This window comes from Cimex lectularius, unplaced genomic scaffold, assembly GCF_000648675.2.
Source record: "Cimex lectularius strain Harlan isolate CLEC.00 unplaced genomic scaffold, Clec_2.1 scaffold256, whole genome shotgun sequence".
Classification (NCBI taxonomy): Eukaryota; Metazoa; Arthropoda; class Insecta; order Hemiptera; family Cimicidae; genus Cimex; species Cimex lectularius.
This window is the reverse complement of record NW_019392862.1, coordinates 400,050-424,185: the sequence shown is the minus strand read 5'-3', so window position 1 is coordinate 424,185 and position 24,136 is coordinate 400,050. Positions and strand designations below refer to the sequence as shown.

At 35.4% G+C, this 24,136-nt stretch overlaps 1 protein-coding gene and 1 non-coding gene across 2 annotated transcripts in view; one reads left to right on the top strand and one right to left on the bottom strand.

Moving 5' to 3' along the window:
• LOC106662833 (nuclear hormone receptor FTZ-F1 beta) overlaps nucleotides 1–24,136 on the bottom strand; it is a 143,040-nt gene that overhangs the window by 10,905 nt on the left and 107,999 nt on the right. The gene's annotated exons all lie outside the window — the stretch shown is intronic.
• Nucleotides 13,418–13,497, top strand: Trnas-aga. The gene has a single exon. It is a non-coding gene; the product is annotated as a tRNA-Ser (tRNA).

Here is a 24,136-nt window from a genome sequence, read left to right as displayed (position 1 = left end):
TTATGTTTTTCGTAGATGGTTTAAAATTTCTTTGAAGACCGACTGAGTCCCAACGTTGTCAACCCTTGGCCTTTTTGTCGTCCCAACTTTGTTTTGCTCTGATGATGGCCTTAAAATGGGTCGAAAGGTTGGCAGATAACAATTGAATTTTTTTTTTTATCTAGACCATACCGAGATCTAGATTATGCGTTTCGCTCCTTTATTCTTAAGAGTTCTATAGAGTATTATTTTTTAACAATGGTATCAATGGCTTAAGAAAATCCATTTTTAAAAAGCCACTTTGGTCAAATTTTCTCAATATTTCCTTATCCATTGTTATTCTTATATTTCTTTTCGATATTTCGGGACTGGTTCTATCAATTGCAAAAGTTATTGATTGGTATAGGTTGTAACAAGATGCGCCTTTGCGACCCTGAATGTCTAAAACGCGAGACAGTATTTTGTCGAAGTGGATTTTTTTTTCTATCGAGGGTTCGCAACAGCAGAGGTCATATAAACCCTCAGGTTGCCGATGTTTTTGAAAAAAAGTCCATTTGTAAGTTTGTCGGTTTCGAATGCAGGGCCGCTGGATTCGAACCCGGGACCTTCACCTTACAGTAATGAGCGCCGTGTCAACGCCTAAACCGTTGCGCCACCGACGCCCCTGGAACACGTAATTGGACATCGGAAGAGATTGGGGCTGAGTTCTCTTTACAGAGGAGGTGTGTTGGCCTCATATATTTCATGGAGACGCTCAGGAGAAAGGTATGCCCCATGGTTTCTCAGATGTTCCGGGGTGGCATTTCCTTAGGCGCCGCATCAAATTGGTTGTTGAGGGAGCAAGATCTCTAACTTCACGGAAACACTTAACATAATCAAAGAACATGTAGTGATATTTGCCTCTCTCATCGGTGAAAGAGTGTTGTTATTGCAGGATAATACAAGGCCCTCATAAAGCACGTGTGAATGGTTACCTAAATCAGGTTGGAATTGAAAGCTTGGTGTTGCCAGCTCGAAGTCTTAAAGAGTTTTGAACGGCTGTTTTTGATGAATGGGACACAAATCCTCAAGATTTTATCAGAAATATTTTCCAACGAATGCAAAGACATGATTTATGCCAGAGGTAGAAGTATTCGGTATTAAAGAGGACAAAAAAAGTTTTGTTTGTTTTTATTGCTTTCTGAATTTTCTGTTTGTTTATTCTTTACTCAATAATTTCTTTTTTCATTAGGCCAATAAACATTTTTGGTATGCAAAATATGAATGAACCTAAATATATTAAAATTTGAGGGTGGTACGTTTATTTTGACACTCAGTGTAGTATGATGAAATCAGCACCGTTGATGCTAGGAGGTCCATAAGTGCCAATTTCATAAGATAAACCGAGAGGGATGTGCGTTATTTACACCTTCAAAATGCTGGTGTAATAATGAATAAATCAAATTAAATTGCTCTACAAAATTCTCCCACTAAATTCGATTTACATACATGTTCACATGCAGTATTGTAAAACGGGAATTGCGTGCATTCCAAGAGCTGTTTCAACCAGCATCCTTCCAACCATGAAGATCAGGGTAAATTGTGTAAATCTCTTTTAAAAATTTTAGTGTTTGATATCAATCGTCACTAATGATTAAAAATTAAGCTCAACAAAACTAATCTGTTAACCAGATGGTAGATAGAAAACTTTGAGATCGTTTTGATAGTCAGGTCAAAAATTATTTTCCGTTCTGGCCAAAAAAATTCTGAATTAACTGGACAAAAAATGTTCTAATACTCGAAAAATTAAAGAACAAATGAACACCTCCTACGGTCGGGATATACCAGACCTCGCATGTCCAGACTACCACCGCATTATGAAGAACTCAAGGGTGAAAAAGAAACATTGACTAGCGGTTTTCATCCTGATTTAACGATCACCTTGGTGTAAGAAAAAGGACATTCAGATGGCTGAGTTAACGGTTAACCATTATCTAGTAACATGGTACACAGCGAGAATAAGGGATGATCAGTGAAGATCAGGGTGTATTTTATATAGTTTTTAAGTTTTTTCATCGTCTTAGATCGTATAATAAATTGAAACTCTTAGGAAAGTCCTATTACCTTAGATTTAACCGAAGTTTTCAATTTTAAATAAAGAATAGTGATTTTATCTTCTGATGATGGATGAGTGTTTGAAATAATGCGCCATGTTTCATGTTACGTGCATATTTTTAAATTCTAGTTGATATTGATCGACTTCCGTAGTTTAAATTGATGTATTGGATCTTCTTGAGGTCATTTTTTTAGCCTATTTATCAGTGCCACCGGGTAGTGGTTTGTTTTTAACATTTTTTGGACCTTGGCTACATTTTGTTCCAGATACTTTGAGTCGCTCAAGCCCAAGGCTCGGTTGATCAAATTTCTGGCACAGTTCACCTTTAGACCTTTAGAGAGAAAGAATGGGAAGAGTTGAAATCCAGGAACCTATCATTGCTAGTGGGCTTTCTGTACCATTGGTCATTAATCTGTTATCACTTCTTTCAATGACCAAATCCAAGTATGGAAGTTTACCATTATTTTCCTCCTCCACTGTAAACTTTAGGGCGCCATGGTAGGAGTTTAACAGTCTAAGCATTTCTTGAACATAAATTCTTGGTATAATGCTTAAAAGGTCATCGACATATTTTAATAGTAATTTAACTTCAAACGGCAATTGTAACAGAACCCACTCCAAAAGGTCGGTCATAACCAGGTTGGCTAGTGCAGGAGACAACCCTCCACCCATGGCCACACCATCCTTTTGTTTGTAAATCTCATCCTCAAATTTAAAGTATCCATTCATTGCTGTAAATTCCAATGTTTCCATAAACAGTTCTATGGAAAGGTCCGGATAGTGCTCCGTGATCTCAACCCATCTCTTTTGAAAATGACCTCAAGAAGATCCAATACATCAATATTTTTAAATGTTGAGATTTATACGGAATAAAATATAAAATCGACAATTCTTTATGTAGCATGGGAGTTAACTGCGGTCGGCGAATACGGGATACGTGCAATTTGAAAGATAAGTCTTAGAAACTGGAAGCAAGCAGACAACCTTGGGCGAGAAACGCCCTCGCGCTATGCACAACCGGTGACTTTTTATGCAGTCTCAAATGAAATTGACGAGAAAATATGGCAGGCATGAGAATATATTTCACACAGAAAGAATGTAGTCGAGGAAACAAACGACAAGAGATGAAGCTGTTTAAATTTTGCCAATTTAGCCGAGGAAAAATATTAAAAAAACAAAACAAACAAAATATTGGGTTTCGTCGATCACGGAATTGGCATTTAAATCCTTTTCAGAAGCTTGAACTTTAGGGAACAAAAATAAACGTAAGAAACACGTTTTAAAAATACAGGGTGTCCCAATAACCATTTACACCCACCACAATCGAAATGCTAGTTAATAGAATTAAATTTGGAACAAACGTTGAACTCGTGAAATTTCTCTCGGTTAGCACGCACAGTTCAATTATTATTTTATTAATCGTTTTTTAACCTTTATTTAGTGATTGGCAGAATGCTATCACCGGAGTTCAACGGGCCTAAAATACTATGATATTTGATATGTCCGTCATGAAATTTAATTCAATAAACAATTTTAAAAAAACCACATGGAATATGACGGGGTTGAAACGGATTTGAACATAATAAACGGCGAAAATAAGAGGTCCAGTTGGTCAGAGGAATCAAACATTAAAAAACTCGCAAACATGACATCAAATTCTCCTATTAATAATAGTAGAATAATATCTTTACTAACGGCTATCGCAAAGACAAGAAAATACAGATTATGTAATATATAACAATAATTTGTTCTTAAAACTGTTAAATTAATTAACAAATAAATCTGTATCATATTGATTCATGAGCTACATGCTTTTAAGATTGGTCCATGCAATAAATAATTGGCTTTACAAAAAAGGTATTAAAAAAATAGATCAACATTTCTGGTGTACTTTTTAGGAAAATTTAAAAATACTCTTTTTAACAATTCAGGTTAATTTATAAGGTTATTAAGTAATTTGTACAGAAATAAAATAAAACATCTTTTTTTTAGAGAGAGAGAGGGAGTGAGTGAGGGGGAGGGAGAGGGGGAGCGAGAGAGAGAGAGGGGAGAGTGAATCAGTGAGAGAGAGCGTGAATGAGTGAAAGAGAGTGAATGAGAGGGAGAGAGAGAGTGAATGAGTGAAAGTGAGTGAGAGAGAGAGAGAGTGAATGAGTGAAAGTGAGTGAGAGAGAGAGAGAGTGAATGAGTGAAAGTGAGAGAGAGTGAATGTGAGAGAGAGAGAGAGAGAGAATGAGAGCTAGAGTGAATGAATGAGTGAAAGTGAGAGAGAGAGAGAGAGAGTGAATGTGAGAGAGAGAGTGAATGAGTGAAAGTGAGAGAGAGAGAGTGAATGAGTGAAAGTGAGAGAGAGAGAGTGAATGAGTGAATGCGAGAGAAAGAGAGTGAATGAGTGAATGAGTGAAAGTGAGAGAGTGAGTGAGTGAATGTGAGAGAGAGTGAGAGAGAGAATGAGAGCTAGAGTGAATGAATGAGTGAAAGTGAGAGAGAGTGAATGTGAGAGAGAGAGTGAATGAGTGAAAGTGAGTGAGAGAGAGAGAGAGAGAGAGAGAGAGAGAGAGAGAGAGAGAGAGAGAGAGAGAGAGAGGAGAGAGAGAGAGAGAGAGAGAGAGAGAGAGAGAGAGAGAGAGAGAGAGAGAGATTGAGTGAGTGAGTGAAAGTGAGGGAGAGAGAGAGAGAGAGAGAGAGAGAGAGAGAGAGAGTGAGAGAGAGCGTAAGACAGAGAGTCAATTGATAATTCAGCTCTCAGTGCAACATATTTACATCTTCAGCTTATATAAATTATCTATATGCTAAGTATGTTTATAGCCTATTCTGAATTTTTTCAATTTTATTTATATATTTAATAAGGCGACCAGATTGGTGAAAATTGAATTCGAGAATGAATCTATCTAAAGAAAAGAAAACATTTTTATACAGCCTAACACTAGGCGTGTGTTCACTAGCATTTTTTTAGCACTAGCCTAACAATTTTAAGGTTTTGTTTGTAATCATGTTCTTTAAAAGTTAGTGATGAATTAAACAATATTTCTAGTCCCTGATAGATTTAATGATCTCTGTAGTTACAGACAATAGGTAGTTATAGACAATTTTTTTAAAAAGAGTATACATCTATATATAAAAACATTCCATTAGAAACAGTACAATTGCCTAGATTATTTAAATTTCGTTGAAGATCACCAGAGTCTGTTGTTGATTTAATCATTTTATAGATCTTTAAATCATCAGTATCAATAGTTTCTATGTTCAGATCACGAAGCAATCTGTGACATCGTTTATAAAAATATTAAAGATAAGGGGAGACAGAAAATCTCCTTGCGGAACACCTGTGATTATAACTATTGGTTTAGACAAAACAGCATTTAAAGATACTATTTATAATCTATTTTTTAAATAATTAGAGAGAGAGAAGAATGCTACCTTTCATTCCCAAATTTTCTACTTTATCATGATAGTAAGATCATGATTAACTTTTATCAAACTATTAAACGAAATATGTTTTTGCATTTTTCAATCATGTTGCTTTTTTAACAGCGTGATTTCTGAAGAGTTATAACACCTCTCGAAGGGAAAATTAACTATAAATCTACGTAGGTTGCGTAACTAATTAATTATAAAAATAATATTTTAATAGGTAATATTTTGTTGGTAGTAATCAACGTGCCCATTAAGAAAAGGCTTGAAATACCAAGTCCTTCTATAAGATTTTCTGTTATGTGTTTATAGTTACTACTGGATGTTAGTTTGTAACTAATAATTATTGATTACTTGTTCTTGTAATTGTGCATTAACTCTCTACTATGCATGTAAATGGATACAAAAGACAAAAGAGAAAATAGTGCATATCTATTGTTTCTTTATTACGATTATATCATAAAATAACTGTATGGTTATTATAAGTTATTAGGTTTTAATTAATTATTAGATGTTGGTAATTGGTAATTGATAGTATATATATTATGATTGTATAATGTATATTTACTGTATGATTGCTAATGGTTATTAATCAATGGAGATTGTTGCTTATTGGATTAATTATGTGATTGCATAATTATAATTGTGCAATAACCCCTCTATTATGCGTGTAATACACGGACAAGAAAAAATATTTATTTAGTATTTATATATGTACTTATTTATTGAGTTTGTTATGTAAAATGTTTTTTTTTAAAAAAACTTATAGTCTTATTATAAAAATAATATAAAAAGTAGCGTTATTTCTTCAAAATTGTTGTTTGTTTTTATTTTTCCAACTAAATTTTTTAAAATTCCAAAACATCCTAAATTTAAACAATAAATAATAATGAATTTAATTTTAATTTGCACATTTTGAACACATCACCATATTTTTAGAAAATTGAGTTGTTTTTTTTTCAGGCCTGCTAACTGCTTCGGTCATTGCCGGACCACGCGTATATCTTTCTCACATTTTGAAAAATCTGCACTTTCTCCTGATAACTTCATTTTAATTGGCTACTCATCGGGCCCTACGGTTTTTGTTGCATTTCTCTTTGTATCCCTCCACATGTGGTAAATTGAAGTATTTGACCATTTACATACACACACATTCATAATACACATTTATACTAATAAACCTAGTTTCCTAATATTACAGTAGGAGTGCAGGTCGGTAAGATGGCTCTAATCCTGCCGACCTCCTTCCATTCTCGCAAATAAATACATTCAAAACAAATTCCACTCATCCATAAAACTAATCCTAAGGTTTTTGTGGAGTAGTATTACTACAATCAAGACGCTGTCGACCCTTCTCACAATCATACTACAAATGTATTTTCATTAACCTAAATCGGTGGGCCAGTGAGTTACTCAGTTCAGTCACAGCCGCACCATTCTAAACCACTCACGCTAATAAATACGTTCGTACAATACAATGGGGGTGAACCATATGTGGGGGTTATATGCGGCTGTAAGCGTTTATTGATTTTAAATATGTCATAAATCGATCTTTATCGTCGCTGTTATGCCTTAGAATTTTTGAGATATCGGAAGGTAGGTCGCACCGCTCTCTGTGACGTGCCAGCTGTTCGCAATCTTCCTGGGTCTCTTTCTAATTAAGAAGTGGCCATGCGTCAGCCTCGTGTGGCCTATCCTCACGTGTGGCCTCCTAAGTTGTTAATGATAAGTAAATTCTAAAAGTTTTTATTTGTACAAAAAACCACATGGAAAAGTATAAAAAATCATAATTTATGATGGTATTTATTTATTGTTAAATTATTATAAATTGTATTTGAAAATTAATTGTTAAAAAATATAACAGTAATAGTCCATGATACCGAGGTTCTGATGAACAAAATTTCACGTATATTTAAAAAAATGTAGATGTTACGTTTTCCACCATGACTCCTTCCTTCACTCACGCCTGTGAATACTTTCACACAGTAAAAATCACGTGATCACTAAGTTAGTGCCTAAGCTGCTTGCTAGCAAACCGGGGCAGTTACCAGGATATTTGCTATTACGCCTGTGACTATTCGCCTATCACACTGCAAATATATATAAAACTAAATAACCTAGATTACTTTGGTATGTTGGCGGGTACGAGATATACCATAACATACCCAAACATACTCCAACTTTCATGCTAATAAATACATTCGCCCAAAGTGAGGATATTATTTTGACCAACGTACGAAAGCGCTCCATATATGCGACTTTATACGTTCATCTGGTTCAGGTATCGAATCAATTTTTTATTATTCTACTGCGCTTTACAAGTTTTATAAGGTCTGCTGGCAGGTTCAATTAGGTCCGGCGCTAATTCCACGTATTCTGTTACATGGTTTATATGTACGCTTTATATAACTGTGAGCCGCATAAAAGGCATATCCTTGGCGATGAGATGCCCAGCGTCAGCCTGATGTGGCCTATCCGCAGGGAATCATTGTGATACTTTTTTTCACATTTCCTCCATAGCAAACGATTTGGCAGAGGTTCGATTTCATGTAGTTTGTCGGCTATGGTAGTCCAACGCCCATGAAATAGACGACTTTATTGTTTTTACTCATTCTGGTACTAAACGGTTACAAATAATACGGTCATGACTGCTTGCCATATTTGGTTATTTAATTTTTAATGCCGATAATTTGTTTATTTGAACATCCTGAAATTTATTTTACAAAAGTCAAAAGTTATTTAATTAAAATAACAATATCAACAGAAATGTTCAATTTTTCGATTTTTCTGCCAGAGGGTCAAGTCAACTACCAGATTGAATAATCATGATTCTCTTATTTGAAGCAGTCATGCCTGTGCACTTTGGAGATAATATTTTCAACCTTGCAGTCTATATCATCTAGGGATTTTTTCACGGGGTGTGTAAAAACGAGCAGAGACAAGAGACGTCTGCGACCGCAGGTTGTCCTTCGCCTTCTCCGCACCGATCCCGCTCACAATCCTTTGCCGGCTCAAAAACCTCGTATATTATGCTTTTATGCTGTCAAGTCGTATTTTAAATTATTATTCTAACCGGCGTGGTTCCGCCGGCCCGCTCTGGGCCAGTCTCGCCGGCGGCGTTCCCTGTGATTAATAACGATACCCTGATGATTGATGACGACAAAATCGTTCTTGATAAATGATTAGCATTCAAGTTGAAAAGATGATGCCATTTGGAGAGTTTCTACCGATTCTTGGAACAGACTTCTAGCTCAGAATCTACTGTGATTCTCCTCTTTCCCTTAAATTTCTTACCTACATTCCATTTATTATTTTTATTTAATTCTATAAAAAATATCTAAAAGATCCAAAGCAATATAAAAATAACGGATCAATATACAACTTTTTTGAAAATTTTGCCTAATAATACAAGCATGGTTTCTCGATTATCGCTGACAATGTACTGAAATATTCTCAAACTATCTATGAATTCGGGGGTCAAACAAAATCATTTTTTGGCCCTGTTTTTTTTCTTGTTTTGAAGTATTACCGCCTTTAAAAAATGGAAGTAACCGTCGAATTCAAGCTCGAATTTATTGCTACCATAAAAATTCAAGGAAGGTTACATATATCCACAAGGCAACTAGACTTATGACTGTTTAAAAGTAAGTATTCTTTGGGAACGTATTCAAAAATTATTTGATTTCAGCAATAATCAACTTATATTCCATTAATGTGCATCACAAATAACCAGAAAAACTTTGTAACAAAAAACAATGTACGTACTAAGCACGTTTGTGAAAATCGACTGATTCCTTTGATGTTTATATAAAAAATGGCACAATTCCACCAATGATCAGACGTTAGTCTGAGATATTAAAATAAATCTAGCAGTAACGTCTTAAATCGCAATTGTCCAAAAACGCCATGGAAATTTGGAAATGGAAACATTTTAGAATTCGAGTCTTTCGTTTCTTGCTCAGGCATGACTTCACATCAGCAATAATGCTGCCATTGTCCCGAAATATCGAAAAGAAATATAATAATAACAATGGATAAGGAAATATTGAGAAAATTTGACCAAAGTGGCTTTTTAAAAATGGATTTTCTTAAGCCATTGATACCATTGTTAAAAAATAATACTCTATAGAACTCTTAAGAATAAAGGAGCGAAACGAATAATCTAGATCTCGGTATGGTCTAGATAAAAAAAAATTCAATTGTTATCTGCCAACCTTTCGACCCATTTTAAGGCCATCATCAGAGCAAAACAAAGTTGGGACGACAAACGAAAAACTTAATCAAATCAATTTGTGGCCATCTTTAAGATTATTTTCCATGATGATGACCTTAAAATATTACGAAAGCTTGGCACATAACAACTGAATTTATTTTTTTCAACCAGATCATAACGAGATACGGATTATTCGTGTGAAAAAGTCTTCGATACATCTAAAACTTTAAAGGGAAACTTCGTAAAGGAGCCAAACCCATTTTGGCAAGTAAAACAAAAATTGAATCGTAACACTGCAGGAAAGGGGCTCCTTTTTCTCTGGCCGCAGCGGTTTAGGCAACACGGCGCTCATCACTGTAAGGTGAAGGTCCCGGGTTCGAATCCAGCGCCTCTGCATTCCAACCCGACATACTTACAAATAGGCCTATTATCAAAAACACCGGCACCCTCGAGGGTTCATATAACCTCATAGTTGAAATACCCTCATAAAAAATAAAATACCATAAAAAAATGTTGAAAATTGACCCAACTCGTTTATTTTTTCATTCCAAAATCTTATTTATTTCATTTGTCCTATGCTTATGCTTCATATGGCAGATGTGATCCGCACAAAGCCAAAAAAAATCTTATTTAGCCCTAATTCTGAAAGTAACAAATAGTTTAAAATTCATTTTTTTATTTTAAAAAAACCCTGTATAATTTTCAATTTAAAACCCAATTTAGGATGTAATTTTCAATGAACGAACTCACCTTGATCCTATTTCTGCACCCTAGGGGCTAAACTGAATAAGTAAAACACCCTTTCAGGATTGCGATTTTCAAGTTTAGACCCTACAAATTCAGTATAGTTATCCTAGATGTGTTTTATTATTAGTAGTAATTATTTAATTATAACTTGACTTCTTGGTACTTAACCCTTATGCACCAACCCTGACAATATCTTAGATGCAGGGCCGCATTCGAACCCGACATACTTACAAATGGTGTTTGTTTGTTTTTTTTTTCAAAAACACCGGCACCCCGAGGGTTTATATGATTTCTGCTGTTGCGAACCCTCGTTTAAAAGAAAAAAAAAAACTGCAGGAACTTCTTATCAACAATAAATATTCTAGTAATTTTTTTAAATTTACCGAAACATTAATTTGATTGTTTACGATCATTATCATCTTCCCATTTTTGCTGTTCTGGTCTCGTCAGACGCATTTCGCCTTCTCGACATCTTCAATGCAATAGGAAGAATTGACTAAATCATTTTTTTTGTATTTATGTTTACATATTATTCAATTCTGAATTAATTCCTCTTTGCAACAGTTAAACTTTTGTTATTTCTTCCATTTAGAATATCAATAAAAATATTGAAAATTGACAGATTTCTTTTATACTATTATGCGTTGTAAATAACAACAAGAATTTATCTATCGATCTATCAATAAATAAAAGTTCAATTCCGCTCTATTAAAATAAATAAGGGGAGATTATTTCAAGACGGCAATAATGTTTTAAATTTCATATAGACTCATCAGTGAAGATGGCGAGAAGCCGAAACGCGCCTCACAAGACTAGTGGATAGGCTGACGAAAATTATCCGAAAGGAACAAACCACAGGTTCATCAACCCACCCGTCGACCTCAAAGAGGAAATCTTGCGATATAAACACATTAAGTTTGATTTTGACAAAACTGACTCATCTATCTAACTTAATAACTTGTAAGTTCGATACTTCGTATCTGTCAGAAACTTCATTTCAGCAATGATGTACTCATGGTCGATAGATGGCCAGACCTATTGAAGAAAAGTCGTGGTGACCATTGACCCGAGGGAAATTTAACAAAATTGCCTCGTCCATTTGACCCACCTCTCACATTTCTTATGCAACAATAGTTTCATTTAGACCGAACTGCTGCCACGGTCAGTAAATAACCAGGAAAGCCTGAAAGAAAAACGGCATAAAAGCCATTTCTTTAGGCCATTATGGGAAAATTGGCTTGTCCAACCAGCCTGGCCCGCCCTGTTTACCGTATGTACGTTTTTAGACGGTCGACCTAACACGAAAACATGATTTTGCATTGTAAACTTTGACATTCGATATCGAGAAAATTGCGAAAAATAACAGGCAAAAATGGGAATGTCAGCCCCTTCCCGACACGTCGAGTCCATTAAGTTTCCTGAGGGCGAAAGATTTTAAATTATCGGTACGCGGTTTAGTCAATAATGTCAGGAACATGTGTTACATTTTCATGTTGCATTGTTACGGCCGTCCTTGAGCCTGGAAGCGCAATCCTTCGACGTTGGGTAATAACTTATCCGAGGAATAGACCGGTGGCAGGTACGGTCGGCCGTAATAGTCAGGAATTTCAATCGATCCGTCTTCTAAATCTCAGATCCTGCTCTCTCTCCTCATTCATCAATCGTTGAAATCTATCAGAAGAATCGCAACCAATCATTTGGGCAAATATTCGTCTAAACGAAGTACCGAGAGAAATTTAAATCATGAAAATCCAAGCTGTTGAAATAATAATAAAAAAAAGTTACAATACAAGAAATGGATTTTCTAATGTAAAAGGAAATATGCGATTAACCTTTTGGGCTTAGGATTGTGAAAGGAACTTAAATTGCCTTATTTCTCACCGTTCTCGTGATAATAGGCCAGAACGTTCCAACAGGATCTTTTGAAAAGATAAATGCAAACCAATTTTTCCTACTTTACTTATAAGACACGATACTTATAAATTCAAATGTTTAAATATTCGAATAAAATAACAATTACATGGGTATTCATTGAACTGACGAAGTCATAATTTCTTTGCTTGAGGACGCCATTTTGTAACATTTCTTCCAGTTCCCTCGTGTTTGCTTATGAAAACACGTTGAAGTTGCATAATAAAAAATGGTACTTCTTTATTTTTATCTTCGTACATAATTAAAGCTACTTCTTGAGTAAACAAACATACAAAAATTCTATATTATATATTACACAATAGTATAAAAAAATACAATTGTATCAACGAACACAATCATTTTTACCATTGTAATACACCTACAGACACTTATATTTTAGGAAAATTCAACTTTTTTTCCATTTGTTTAGATATTGTAAACAAATGATATAATTAAATGTATTTCCCGTTTGTGTAATAGGTCAATAATATTTATAGTTCCATGTATTCTGCGGAATTGTGGTCCCTTGGCCATTTTACTGAAATGGATAAATTACAAATGTATGTTACATGTCACTATGTAAGGATTGAGCTTAAACTTGAGCCCATTACTGTGCAGTTGCTAAAAAGAATTTTAAATTTGTGGATAAAAGTATCGAGCTCGGAAAATGGTTCGGTTCTGGGAAGATCCTTTCATGATGTCTTCCGTAAGGCCAATTCGTCAGCATGTGATTTAGAAGTAAATTATAGGGACTGGTTCTAACAATTGCAAAAGTTTTTTTTTTTTATTTTTTTTTTTATTTTTTTTATTTTTTATTTATTTTATTTTTTTAAACGAGGGTTCGCAACGGCAGAGGTCATATAAACCCTCAGGGTGCCGGTGTTTTTGAAAAAAGCCCGTTTGTAAGTACGTCGGGTTCGAATGCAGGGTCGCTGGATTCGAACCCGGGACCTTTACCTTACAGTGACGAGCGCTGTGTCAAAGACTAAACCTTGCGTATTAAAAATATTATATTTGGGACTGCTGTTTTCATGAGTTGACGAAGTCATTTGAAAGGAGCACGTGACCGAGTGGTAAAGGTGTCTGACTAGAAATCAGATTCCCTCTGGGAGCGTAGGTTCGAGTCCTACCGACTGCGATAGTGAAGTTTTTTTACCCGTACTAATTTTACTCGTCGTTTCAGATAGCGTTGGCCTGTACATTTTTGCCTGTTTGGTCTGTGAGATGTGTTCGGCTTCTGGTCATTTCCAGTAGGTCTTAAAGTGAGGTTACACAGACCAATGATCGTAACGTTCACACTTCATGGTTAACTGAACGCAGACCCAGATTAATATCCTTCTGTATGAACATACATTCGCATTCATGTATTTTGTTCATATCGTTTAAAATAGGCTAAATAAATAAATAAATAAATATATATATATAGATATATACATATATACAAATAAATACATATACAAATCAATAGATAGAGTGTGAATGGTTGTTTTTAGGAATTGATTGCGTTGCTGGATGAAATGACCTAGCTGTGTGCAGCTCCCCGAGCTTTTTAAAATGTTTCGGTTGTTTTTTACTTTTCAGTATTAGTACAGATGATTATGCTGTATTATGAAGTTTTGCAAAGTATAACTAATAATGTTTAATGTTACATTCCGATTTTTTGACTCTCTGTTGCAAAATTACATTTTGCTGTTGTTTCAAATGTCACGTAAATGACAACATATCGTTCCAAGAATAATATCAATATTCTTATTAAAATTCAAAGGAGAGGCTGGGCTAATAAGCATGTACCAATGATACCAAGAGCTATTCAAATGATTGCAATTTCCAATTAAACTGGCATTTGCAGTAACGATAAACAAATCATAAGGTCAATGCTATTATGTGGTTTAAATTAGGATAATCCATGGTTTTTTGATGGAGAATTGTAAGTTGCATGCTCCTGAATCCCAAGGGATTTGTTTTTTGTATATGTGCCAAATGAAATCGCCAAAAACATTTTTTATCCAAGAGCACTGCAATGAATTTAACGCTGAATACAACAGTAATTACAATTTAATGCAATGTAATCCAAAACAAATAATATTGCATATGCAAATATCTATTATGATGAATAAATAAAATCATCGAAACTAAACAATCCATTGTATTAATTTAATTTATACATATGTCCCTACTTAGCAATAGCAAAATGTATACTCAAAATAATGTGGTAAATAACACTTTTTATTACCCCCTGGGCAACGCCGGGTTATAAAACTAGTAATATGGGGGGCGTCGGTGGCCGCAAGGTTTAGTCTTTGACCCGGCGCTCATCACTGTAAGGTAAAGGTCCCGGGTTCGAATCCAGCGGCCCTGCATTCGAACCCGATATACTTACAAATGGGCTTTTTTTCAAAAACGCCAGCACCCTGAGGGTTTATATGACCTCTAAAAGAAAAAAGAATAAAAACCTAGTAATATATATTCAAATGTTTTCTTGGTTGTTATCAGGAATGTAGTCAAATAAAATATTTTTAATTTTAAATCTTCGCCTAGTTTTCAGAACTTTATTGCACCTTCTGCTTGGTTCTACAAAAGGACATATACATTTTAATTTTGTCCGTTTTAACATAAAATATATATAAAAACTAAATATACATTTTTGTACTTACTGATTTTTAGTCAGAAGTATATAAATTTAAATTCTTTTATTTTTCTGTTTTCTGTGCCTTCAACTATGAAATGACTAGACTAGTTTTATGTAATAACACAGACAGAGTACTGTGTAAAATTAAAAAGGTTTTCAGTGTTTACATGAAAATAAAAGAATTTAAGTTTATATACTCCTGACTAAAAATCATTAAGTATAAAAATGTGTCTTTTCTTACATACGGGTGACTGGCGATAAGTGTCAAGCATTTCAGGAGGTGTTTCTACTCACCATATGTAACAAAAAACTTCCAAAAAAACCCCTGTCCAAATTTCACTGTTATAGAAATAATTTAAGGTATTTTTTCCGACTTAGGTCCACTAAATTGCTTATAAATTTCAGAATTACTGATTGTAGAAAAATCTGGTATGTACCAGCTGAAAGAACGTTAAATTTGCTGTAAGAAAACTTATTTACATTGCAAAATTGGTGGAAAAATTCTGCACGAAAAATTCAGAAAAACAAAAATGTTGAAATTTGGAATTTTTTGAAAATGTTGGATTGGTAACTGTTAATAACTACAGCTTTGCAAATCCCCTTAAAATTACACATTACATTAGGTATTCAGAAATCGTGAGGTGCGGTCTGGTGTGATGTAGTTTTCAGAAAAGCATTTTCTTTATCGTGCCAACGTTTCGATCTTCATTGAGATCATCTTCAGGGCCTGGGATTCACAAACATTGTTTAAATTTAAGAAAATCATGTACGATGTGGAAAAAAGTGAATTTATACAATGCAAAAAAATATTTTTTTATATCTAATCAAAGTATTTCTACTTACTCAAAATGATGTTTTTTTTTAGAAATACTTTGATTGAATATAAAAAATATTTTTTTGCATTGTGTAAATTCACTTTTTTCCACATCCTACATGTATTTGTTACATTTAAACCCAGGCCCTGAAGATGATCTCAATAAAGATCGAAACGTTGGCACGATAAAGAAAATGTTTTTCTGAAACCTACACCACACCAGACCGCATCTCACGATTTCTGAATAATTATCGATTAACGGTCACTAACCACCACACACATCCCATTAGTTTAGCATACCCAACTGTTTCGATTGCGCTTCTGGAAGGCCCAAAAATTTTGCATTTTGTTGGAAAGACTTGTGTCGATGAAGGGGGCACGCTCAATTTTCCAGGAAATCCGTCTGTCTCTTGAGTTTAGTGTCAGTTTTTCATAGTTCGATTCAATCAGTTTGCTTTTGTTATCATCTGGCAACATCCTTAGATTGGTGATTTAAAATATGTCTTTGTTTTCTAATGCACATCTTGCTGATATGCATTTTCATTTACGGTTACTGCAACGGTAATGCTACTGCTGCAGAGCGAGAATACCAAGCTTGTTTTCCACATCGAGACGTTCCAGTAGATCGCACCTTCTGACTTCATCAGAGGATGAAGGAAACTGGTTCGTTCACTCGAAGAACGGGAAGACAATCAGCGAATTGGTGTACATGAGGAAAGTTCCTACACCTTACAATCAGTAATTCTGAAGTTTATAAGCAATTTAATGGACCCAAACCTTAAATTACTTCTTTACCTTTGAAATTTGGACAGGAGTTTATAGGAAGGTTTTTGTTGCATACGGTGAGTAAAAACACCTCCTGAAATTTTCGACACTTATGCCAGACACCCTGTTTGATATTTAATTGGTCAAAAATAAAATGTATAATTTATCCTTTTGTAGAGCCCTGAAGAAGGTACAATAAAGTTCCGAAATTAAAAATATTTTCTTTGACCACCTCCCTGATAACAACCAAGGGAACGTTATCTGCATATATTCACTATTTTTCGTGGTCCGCTTGACCAATTAATATCATTCAAGTAATTAAGGTTTTTAGTTGAGATAAAAAGTCAGTGTCACGAGCGGGATTCGAACCTACGACCTTCGGCTTGATACGAGTCACGATAGCTCAAGTGGTAGAGTAGAGACGTATCAAGCCGAAGGTCGTGGGTTCGAATCCCGCTCGTGACACTGACTTTTTTATTTCAACTAAAATCCTTAATTAATTGAATTATCTGCATAAGTTGGTCGATAAATCAACAAAACATATACACTCAAGTAACTATAACAATGTTGATTTTAAATGGGCTAGTCAATTCCTGTCGGGTTTTGAAATCTTTGAACTATTCCAAAAGTGATTTCTCCCGTTTTCTAAACAGATGACCTTTGAAATTCAGAGAACACGCGATGTTAAAAGAGAACAAATCGAGGCAAGATTGATGATTTATGTTAATAGTCGACAGAAGGAAAACGTAGAAAATGGGTCAACAACTGTGAAAAGGGTGAAAGTTCGTTAAAGGGGTGGGATTTCCACCCCCGGCCGGGCGACTGGGAGTACGTTTGACTTCTGCCGAGACATTCACAAAGACCGCTGCAGTATTGATTCGGAGGCCCAGCCCATTTAATCGCCTATCACCATCTCGCTCCCTCAGGAGTAATGGGAAGTTCCTGAGGCACTCTTCTTCACCACCCCTGCTCGCCCGGGCTTTTGTAAATGTTTGAATGGAAACCGTTTCCCTTTTTCATAAAGGGAGGAAAAAGAATGTAAGAAAAACAGGAGCTTCGTTTTAAATTCTCTCTGTCCGTTCCAGGACTTGGCCATATTTTAAGCTCGCTTGAAATTTTAATTGGTGTTACAAAGTAAACGGGGTTCCTGTTGGAATTTCCAACAATTAAAACAAAAAAGTATGATAGACTTTTATAAACATTCTCTTTTTTCCATATACATATAAAGTCGAAGGCAATGCATAATTGAATTCAAAAGAATCAACTTTTTTCTCTTTTTGCAATTTTTATTTTCGCTATATTTTTTCTCCATACTATAGGATAATTAACAAGGGAAAATTAAAAGTTAATACAAGAAGTTGAAAATGAGAAAAGTGGCATGATTGCAGTTTGTAAGCTGATGAGATTCGGCAGTACAGAATATTCATTGGCAAAATAATTTATTGGATACTGGTGATGGTGAAAGTGGTGGTGATTGATTGATACTAGGAAGTTGTGTTCCCCAGGAACTTAAGCCTTCTGGCTTATTGTACCTTCCTTGTTACCTAGTTCTGGGCAATCGAACCAATCCTTCTTCTCAGAAGTATTAGGTCATTGACTGTGGCTACAATTTAGGTTATCTCTCTATTAAGCGTTGCTACGCATTCGAACAGTGGTTTCTTCCTCCTTATTACATAATCTGCAAATGGGATCATCGTTATATATGCCCATGTTATGTCGATGCTTTCTCAGATACCAGAGGCCGGTTAATAGTCCTGTTCGGGCGCGTCTACGTCACCGAAGCGCCCGATTTGCGACGTAGATTGTACCCCTCTATCTACAACCCCTATCTTCTAGAAATCCACCAATCGTAATACACTTCCCTCCTTTTTCCTCAAAAACTCACCCCATCCAGCCCTCTCAGGCTCTCTTCTCCGCCAGCTCTCGGAGCGAGCGCACGTCCTATCGCCCTATCCCGCTAAAGTGTTGCGCCATAGTAATTTAACTCCGTGTAAGATCGCCGCTTCTTAAAGCCTTCTTCGCTACGCGAATCCCCACGGATTCCTCGCAAATCGCCATACGATCTTCACCTCCACGTGCATTTCACAACCGCATGGTCCGCAAACCTATCATCGCCATTTTCCCTTAATATATCATCTCCTTCTTCCATCTACCATCATTATAATCCCGCGAACGCAACATCCTTCATTATCCCACGAAGACTCCATCATCTCACTGGCTACTACCTGGATTGCCTCGTCTCATCCTCACCGCTACCGGATTACATCATCCAGCATCATCATCATCAACGACGCTGCAGGAACCAGGTCGGTATACCGGCCTAATCATCGCCAAACAACGCATGATATCGCATTCAGGAGACCTTCACCACTTCCCGGTCTTCATCGCCTTCAGACCGTCATCGTCTTTACATCTCCAATACTATCATCTGCCACTTTGTAAGCCATAGAAACTTCCTTTATTTAACCATTCCTAAACTAACATCCCTCTTAAAATCGGGAATCTTCCATTCCCGTTGGTGCCGAAACAATCCTTTTATTAATTTCAATCCCTCTCTCCCGGTGGTGTTCGTCGGCGCCATTTAAAACTTGGCTGTTGGCGAACAAGTCCTATCATTCCTCTGAGTCTGGCCCTCTCCAACTGGAGGGAGGTTGCCAGTTTAGCGAGGGTTGTTTTAGCATAAGTTTACTGTGTCTAGCGTCCCTACAGTTTATACACTTCTCTTTTTTTTTTATCCATTCTGTGATGAAGGATTTTGTATTTGTTTTAGTAAACCCAAGTACGATTCGGGGCCTATACAGTGTAGGGTCTTGCAGATCCTCCTCCTCTGGCCAGCGTGTTTGTTTTTTCGTTATCCAAAATTCCTTTGTCTCCGGGCACTCAAGATACGATCAGGTTATTGTGTTTCCACAAGTTTTGGAGATATTGGTTGCATTCGCTGACTAATTTTAATTTGATTTTTTTGCCAGTGTAGCCACTTTTAAGATTTTTTAGGGCGCTAGCATTGATGGCATGTATTACCGAAAGACCGACTTCCGTAATGAGTTTGATTACTCATATTTTGAGCTGGTACAGAAAACACCCAGTTTCTTAGTCTGTTTTCTTACAATTTGTATAGAATATTTCCTGGAAGCTGTAATCAGTCCCCATTTCTGTGTGGGGTTTTTTGATTTTATTAATTATGGTTCTGCCCGAATGTTTAGTTGCCATCCAATTTGATTGTTTTTTGATCATAAATGAGCTTTTCCTAGCTTCTCCTTATTCGAGAGGTTTTTCAGTTTCTAGTGAATGCTGTGCTACACAGGTTTGCCAATCTTTGCATGCTGCCTAGTGTTCGGGTAGCTACTTTTGTTGAACTTTGTCCCCCAGATTAATGACCTTAAGCGGCCCATAGAGATCAATATTATTGCACAATATTTTGGGTTGTGCAATTTAATTGATCGTGTGTAGTCGATATTGAAAGTTTGTGCAATACATTGCATGATTGTCGAAAAGTTGAACATATATTGTACAACCTGGAAAATATTGCACCGTCTGTTTGCATTATTGCGCAATATCAGTCAGTTTGTGAAGTATCAACAAGTGCACAAAATAGAGCACAAATTTCAATATCGCCTTCAAACTATTCAAGGTTATTGTACAAACAAAACTTTGTACAATATTATTGAACGTTAAGAGGCAACCGTCAAATATTGTACGCTTAAAGGTTATTTTGGGTCTTATCACAGCCGTGTATAGCCAACAATTTTCGTTTGTAATCCCCAAAATTTGCCTAGGGTTCTTCTAGTATTGAATACTGGATAATATTGAATTATTTTTGGGTATTTGACTGCCCAAAATGATCGTAAAAGAGGAGCAATTTCACAGAAAATTGTATATTGAAAAGTATGACAGAGACAAACACATGTTTTAACAATTGTAGACTAAACACACAGTTTAAGAAAAATGTTGGTAGAGCATCAAGAATCACCCCAAAGCTTAAAATTATCGAATAAAAACCCATAACTGCAAATAGCGAAATGTGTCTTTTAGACTAAAACTGTGAGGTTAGACGACTAAATCGATATATTACAGGAATAAGAAATTCCTCCCGCTCCTCGATAAGAATTCTCCTAAAATAATTTCCTCGGATTTTATTGGTGGTGTTATTTTCCATTATCAACAGCTAAAATAAACTGCAAATTGAATTTTCATGAACTTATCGATTGTGAAACGCATAGGAATGAGGAAGACGGGGTTGGGGAGCGGTGCATATGTACGGTTATGCGCATAACTCTCAGCCCTTTCACTTTTCCCGTACTGAAAATACTTTCAGTTTTGACACTCACCTTCCAAGTGGCTTTTTAAGCTGGGAGCAATTACGCCGGGCCGAAACTGCCAATTCCGACCTCAGTTACCGGTGTAAAAGATCTCTATCGGTCGTGTCGAAAATCCCGAAAATCACACGCACCACCGAGGGCAAGGTTGAGGGTGAGGTCCGGCCTCCGCTCCAATTTGCGTGTATCCTTGAAAAGGAGAATAACGGGCAAACCACGAATCGAGGAAAAGACAATTTTCGGGCTCACGCACCGTGTCACGCATCTGTCACGGCTGGAAAAATGAACGAATGGCATAGGCCTTTCCTTCTATTATTCACCTTATCGATTCTGTCCGCCCGCTCACGGATTTACAGAGTTGTTAGACTCGGGAGGACGCATTTTTTATCCGGTATATCCATATCATTTCGGCCCCTCCTGCCTCGTACGTTCCCGACGGCATATCACGAACGTTACCAGTGCAATAGAATGACAATAATAACCTCTTAATATTGGGTTGTCCAGAAAATAATGCAGGATTATGGTTATAAAATAAAAACAGTTAAATAAACGATATTAAACATTTTTTGTCAATTAAATTATCCATCACTTTCAATAACTTTTCCCACGTGATGGCAAATTATCTCTCTAAACCCTGTGAATAGAATTTTGAGTCTTCATAATAAAGAAATTCTGGATACATCGCACACTAAAAAAAGAAAAATTTTACAGGAAAGACAAATGGAAGTTTACTTTTTTTTCTTATGCATTAAGTACATGCCATTACGTTTGTTGGCAATAAAAACTGTCATGATTCATTAATATTGTCTTTCATTTGTCCAAGACATAAGGGAAAACACAAGTTCAAAAATCCAGCTGTACTACGCCTAAAAACTACCCCTATTTGAGCTGTGATACTTTTCTTGCATATATTGGCTCTCATTAATTCAAGTTAGTTTGTTTGCTCAACGATAATGGTGGTCAGTGAATAACTTTAAAGGAATTAATTTTTTTATGATAGTAACAGACAACATACAAACGTAACAAACGAGCATGAACATCCATATTGTAAGTCTTTCTAAGATTATTTTTGACACAAACTAATGAGCTTTCCTCCTGGAGTCAGAGCTAATTAGTTATTTAATTAACTGTTTAAACAATTAGCGAAATAAAGGTGTCACTGATTATGAAACATAGTTTATTTAAAACATTAAAAAATCCTTAAAACTACAAAATAATGTAAAAGTTAAAAAGGCAACAGTGTTAAAAAATATGAAAAACAATATTATAATTAAGCTCACTAGTTTTCGTGATCCGGTTGACCAATTAATATCGTTCAATTAATTAAGGTTTTTAGTTGAGATAAAAAAGTCAGTGTCACGTGCGGGATTCGAACCTACGATCTTCGCCTAANAAAAGGCGTTGGCATTAAAAAAATGAATAAAGAGTTTGAAGCAGTTTATCATGATTTCTTTATCAATCAAAACACAAATACCAACTTTTTATATTTAAATAAACTTCATAAATTTAACTAAAAATTGTGTAATAGGCTTTTAGTAGGTGGATTTTAAAATTAAAATTATTTTAAATTTTACATTGAATTTGGGGAAACCGTGACCTGGATGTACTCGTTTATCGTTCCTTACCGCCGAGAATTAAATAGATTACACGACATTTGAAAAATGGCAAAAAAAGGAGGGAAAATTCAAAAGGTGGGGTTGAAATGGGAAGTTGGTGTCTAGCTCAAGTGGTAGAGCCGAAGATCGTGGGTTCGAATCCCGCTCATGACATTGACTTTTTTATCTCAACTAAAAACCTTAATTAATTGAAAAATATAGCTAAATTTACATATACGAACCAATAAATAAAGTCACTGTTTCGTAGGTCAAAGTTTCGTATTGTATAAATGAAATAAGCCTTAAGAACCAATAAACAAAATGTAACTCTTCCAAATTAAATTAGCATAAAAGATTTAACAAACACACAGTACTCTACTACCAATTGAGTGAATGATATGTAAACAGGAAAGAATATATTAAAAAATGAATGAGAGTGCGAATGGTTTGGGCCTAGGAAGATGAATTCTTTTAGCTGCGTGGGGCCCAACTTGGGCGATTTTCGAAGCCTGCCGGTAATTTATTGTAAATTACAAAACCTGGAATTGCCGGTGGACTGTGATCAGTGATAGGCACAACTCTGCACATATGTAAAAATATGTGGAATTGGAGCTTATATAAATAAAAAAATACAAATCCTAATTAATACTTCAAAAAAATTAAATGAACAAGAAATTAATTTTTCTAAATCCGAGTTTTAAAATAATACTCCCAAATTATCATTTTATATCCTGCATGTCCTTATATTATCTATACAAATAAAGGGTAATTAGGGGAAAGGAACTGATTTCTGTGGTTAAAAATTTTTTTACCGAGATAAAATTTAAAAGTAGAGAGGTTATATAAGGGATAAACCGATGATTCACAAGGTCCGTCTATTCTCGCTGTTTGCTCTTGCTGTTTGTCTTAAGCCATCACGAACAAACAATCAATGGGCACCGACAAAGACATCCACTATCTCGTATTGTCTTAACACACGAGAGAGGAAAATAAAATTGTTTATGTTCACATGTTGAGGGTGGATAAGAGTTGCCATTTGCACAACGCTCACCTTAGCAGGGTGTCGCTGCGTTACAAATTATGCCAACGCGCTAAACTTCTTGGAACTAAAAAACAAAATAATACCCATAACATTTTTCTAATTTATATGTCTGTTTCTCTCTTCTTCTTATTTTATTCTTGCCCCTTTCTCACTCACCACATAGACACAAACGTACAAACATTCTTGCATTGTATTATGCATTTTATCCAGTTTTTAAAACTTTCAAATTTAAAATTGAGCGGAATCCAATTTGATAAAGAAACAATTTTATCTTTTCATTTCTTAGATTTGAAAAATATCACAACCGATACAACTGTTGTTGCAGGACTCAATTTAAATTTAATACTGGTTTATTGTATTTTTGTCGACGGAGTAAATGATTTAAATGTAATAATAATCCATTTATGTTTAGTGATCATAATTGACCTTATTAATTATTTCAATCAATTACTCTTTTTATGTAAGGTCTTGATTGAGATGAAAAAATTACCGTCACGAGAGGGATTCGAACCCAGTCGAAGGTCGTGGGTATCGTGAGCTAACTTTTTCGTCTTAACCAAGACCCTATATTAAACGAAATTTCGATCCTATGCAAGCAATAAATTATTATTAATTA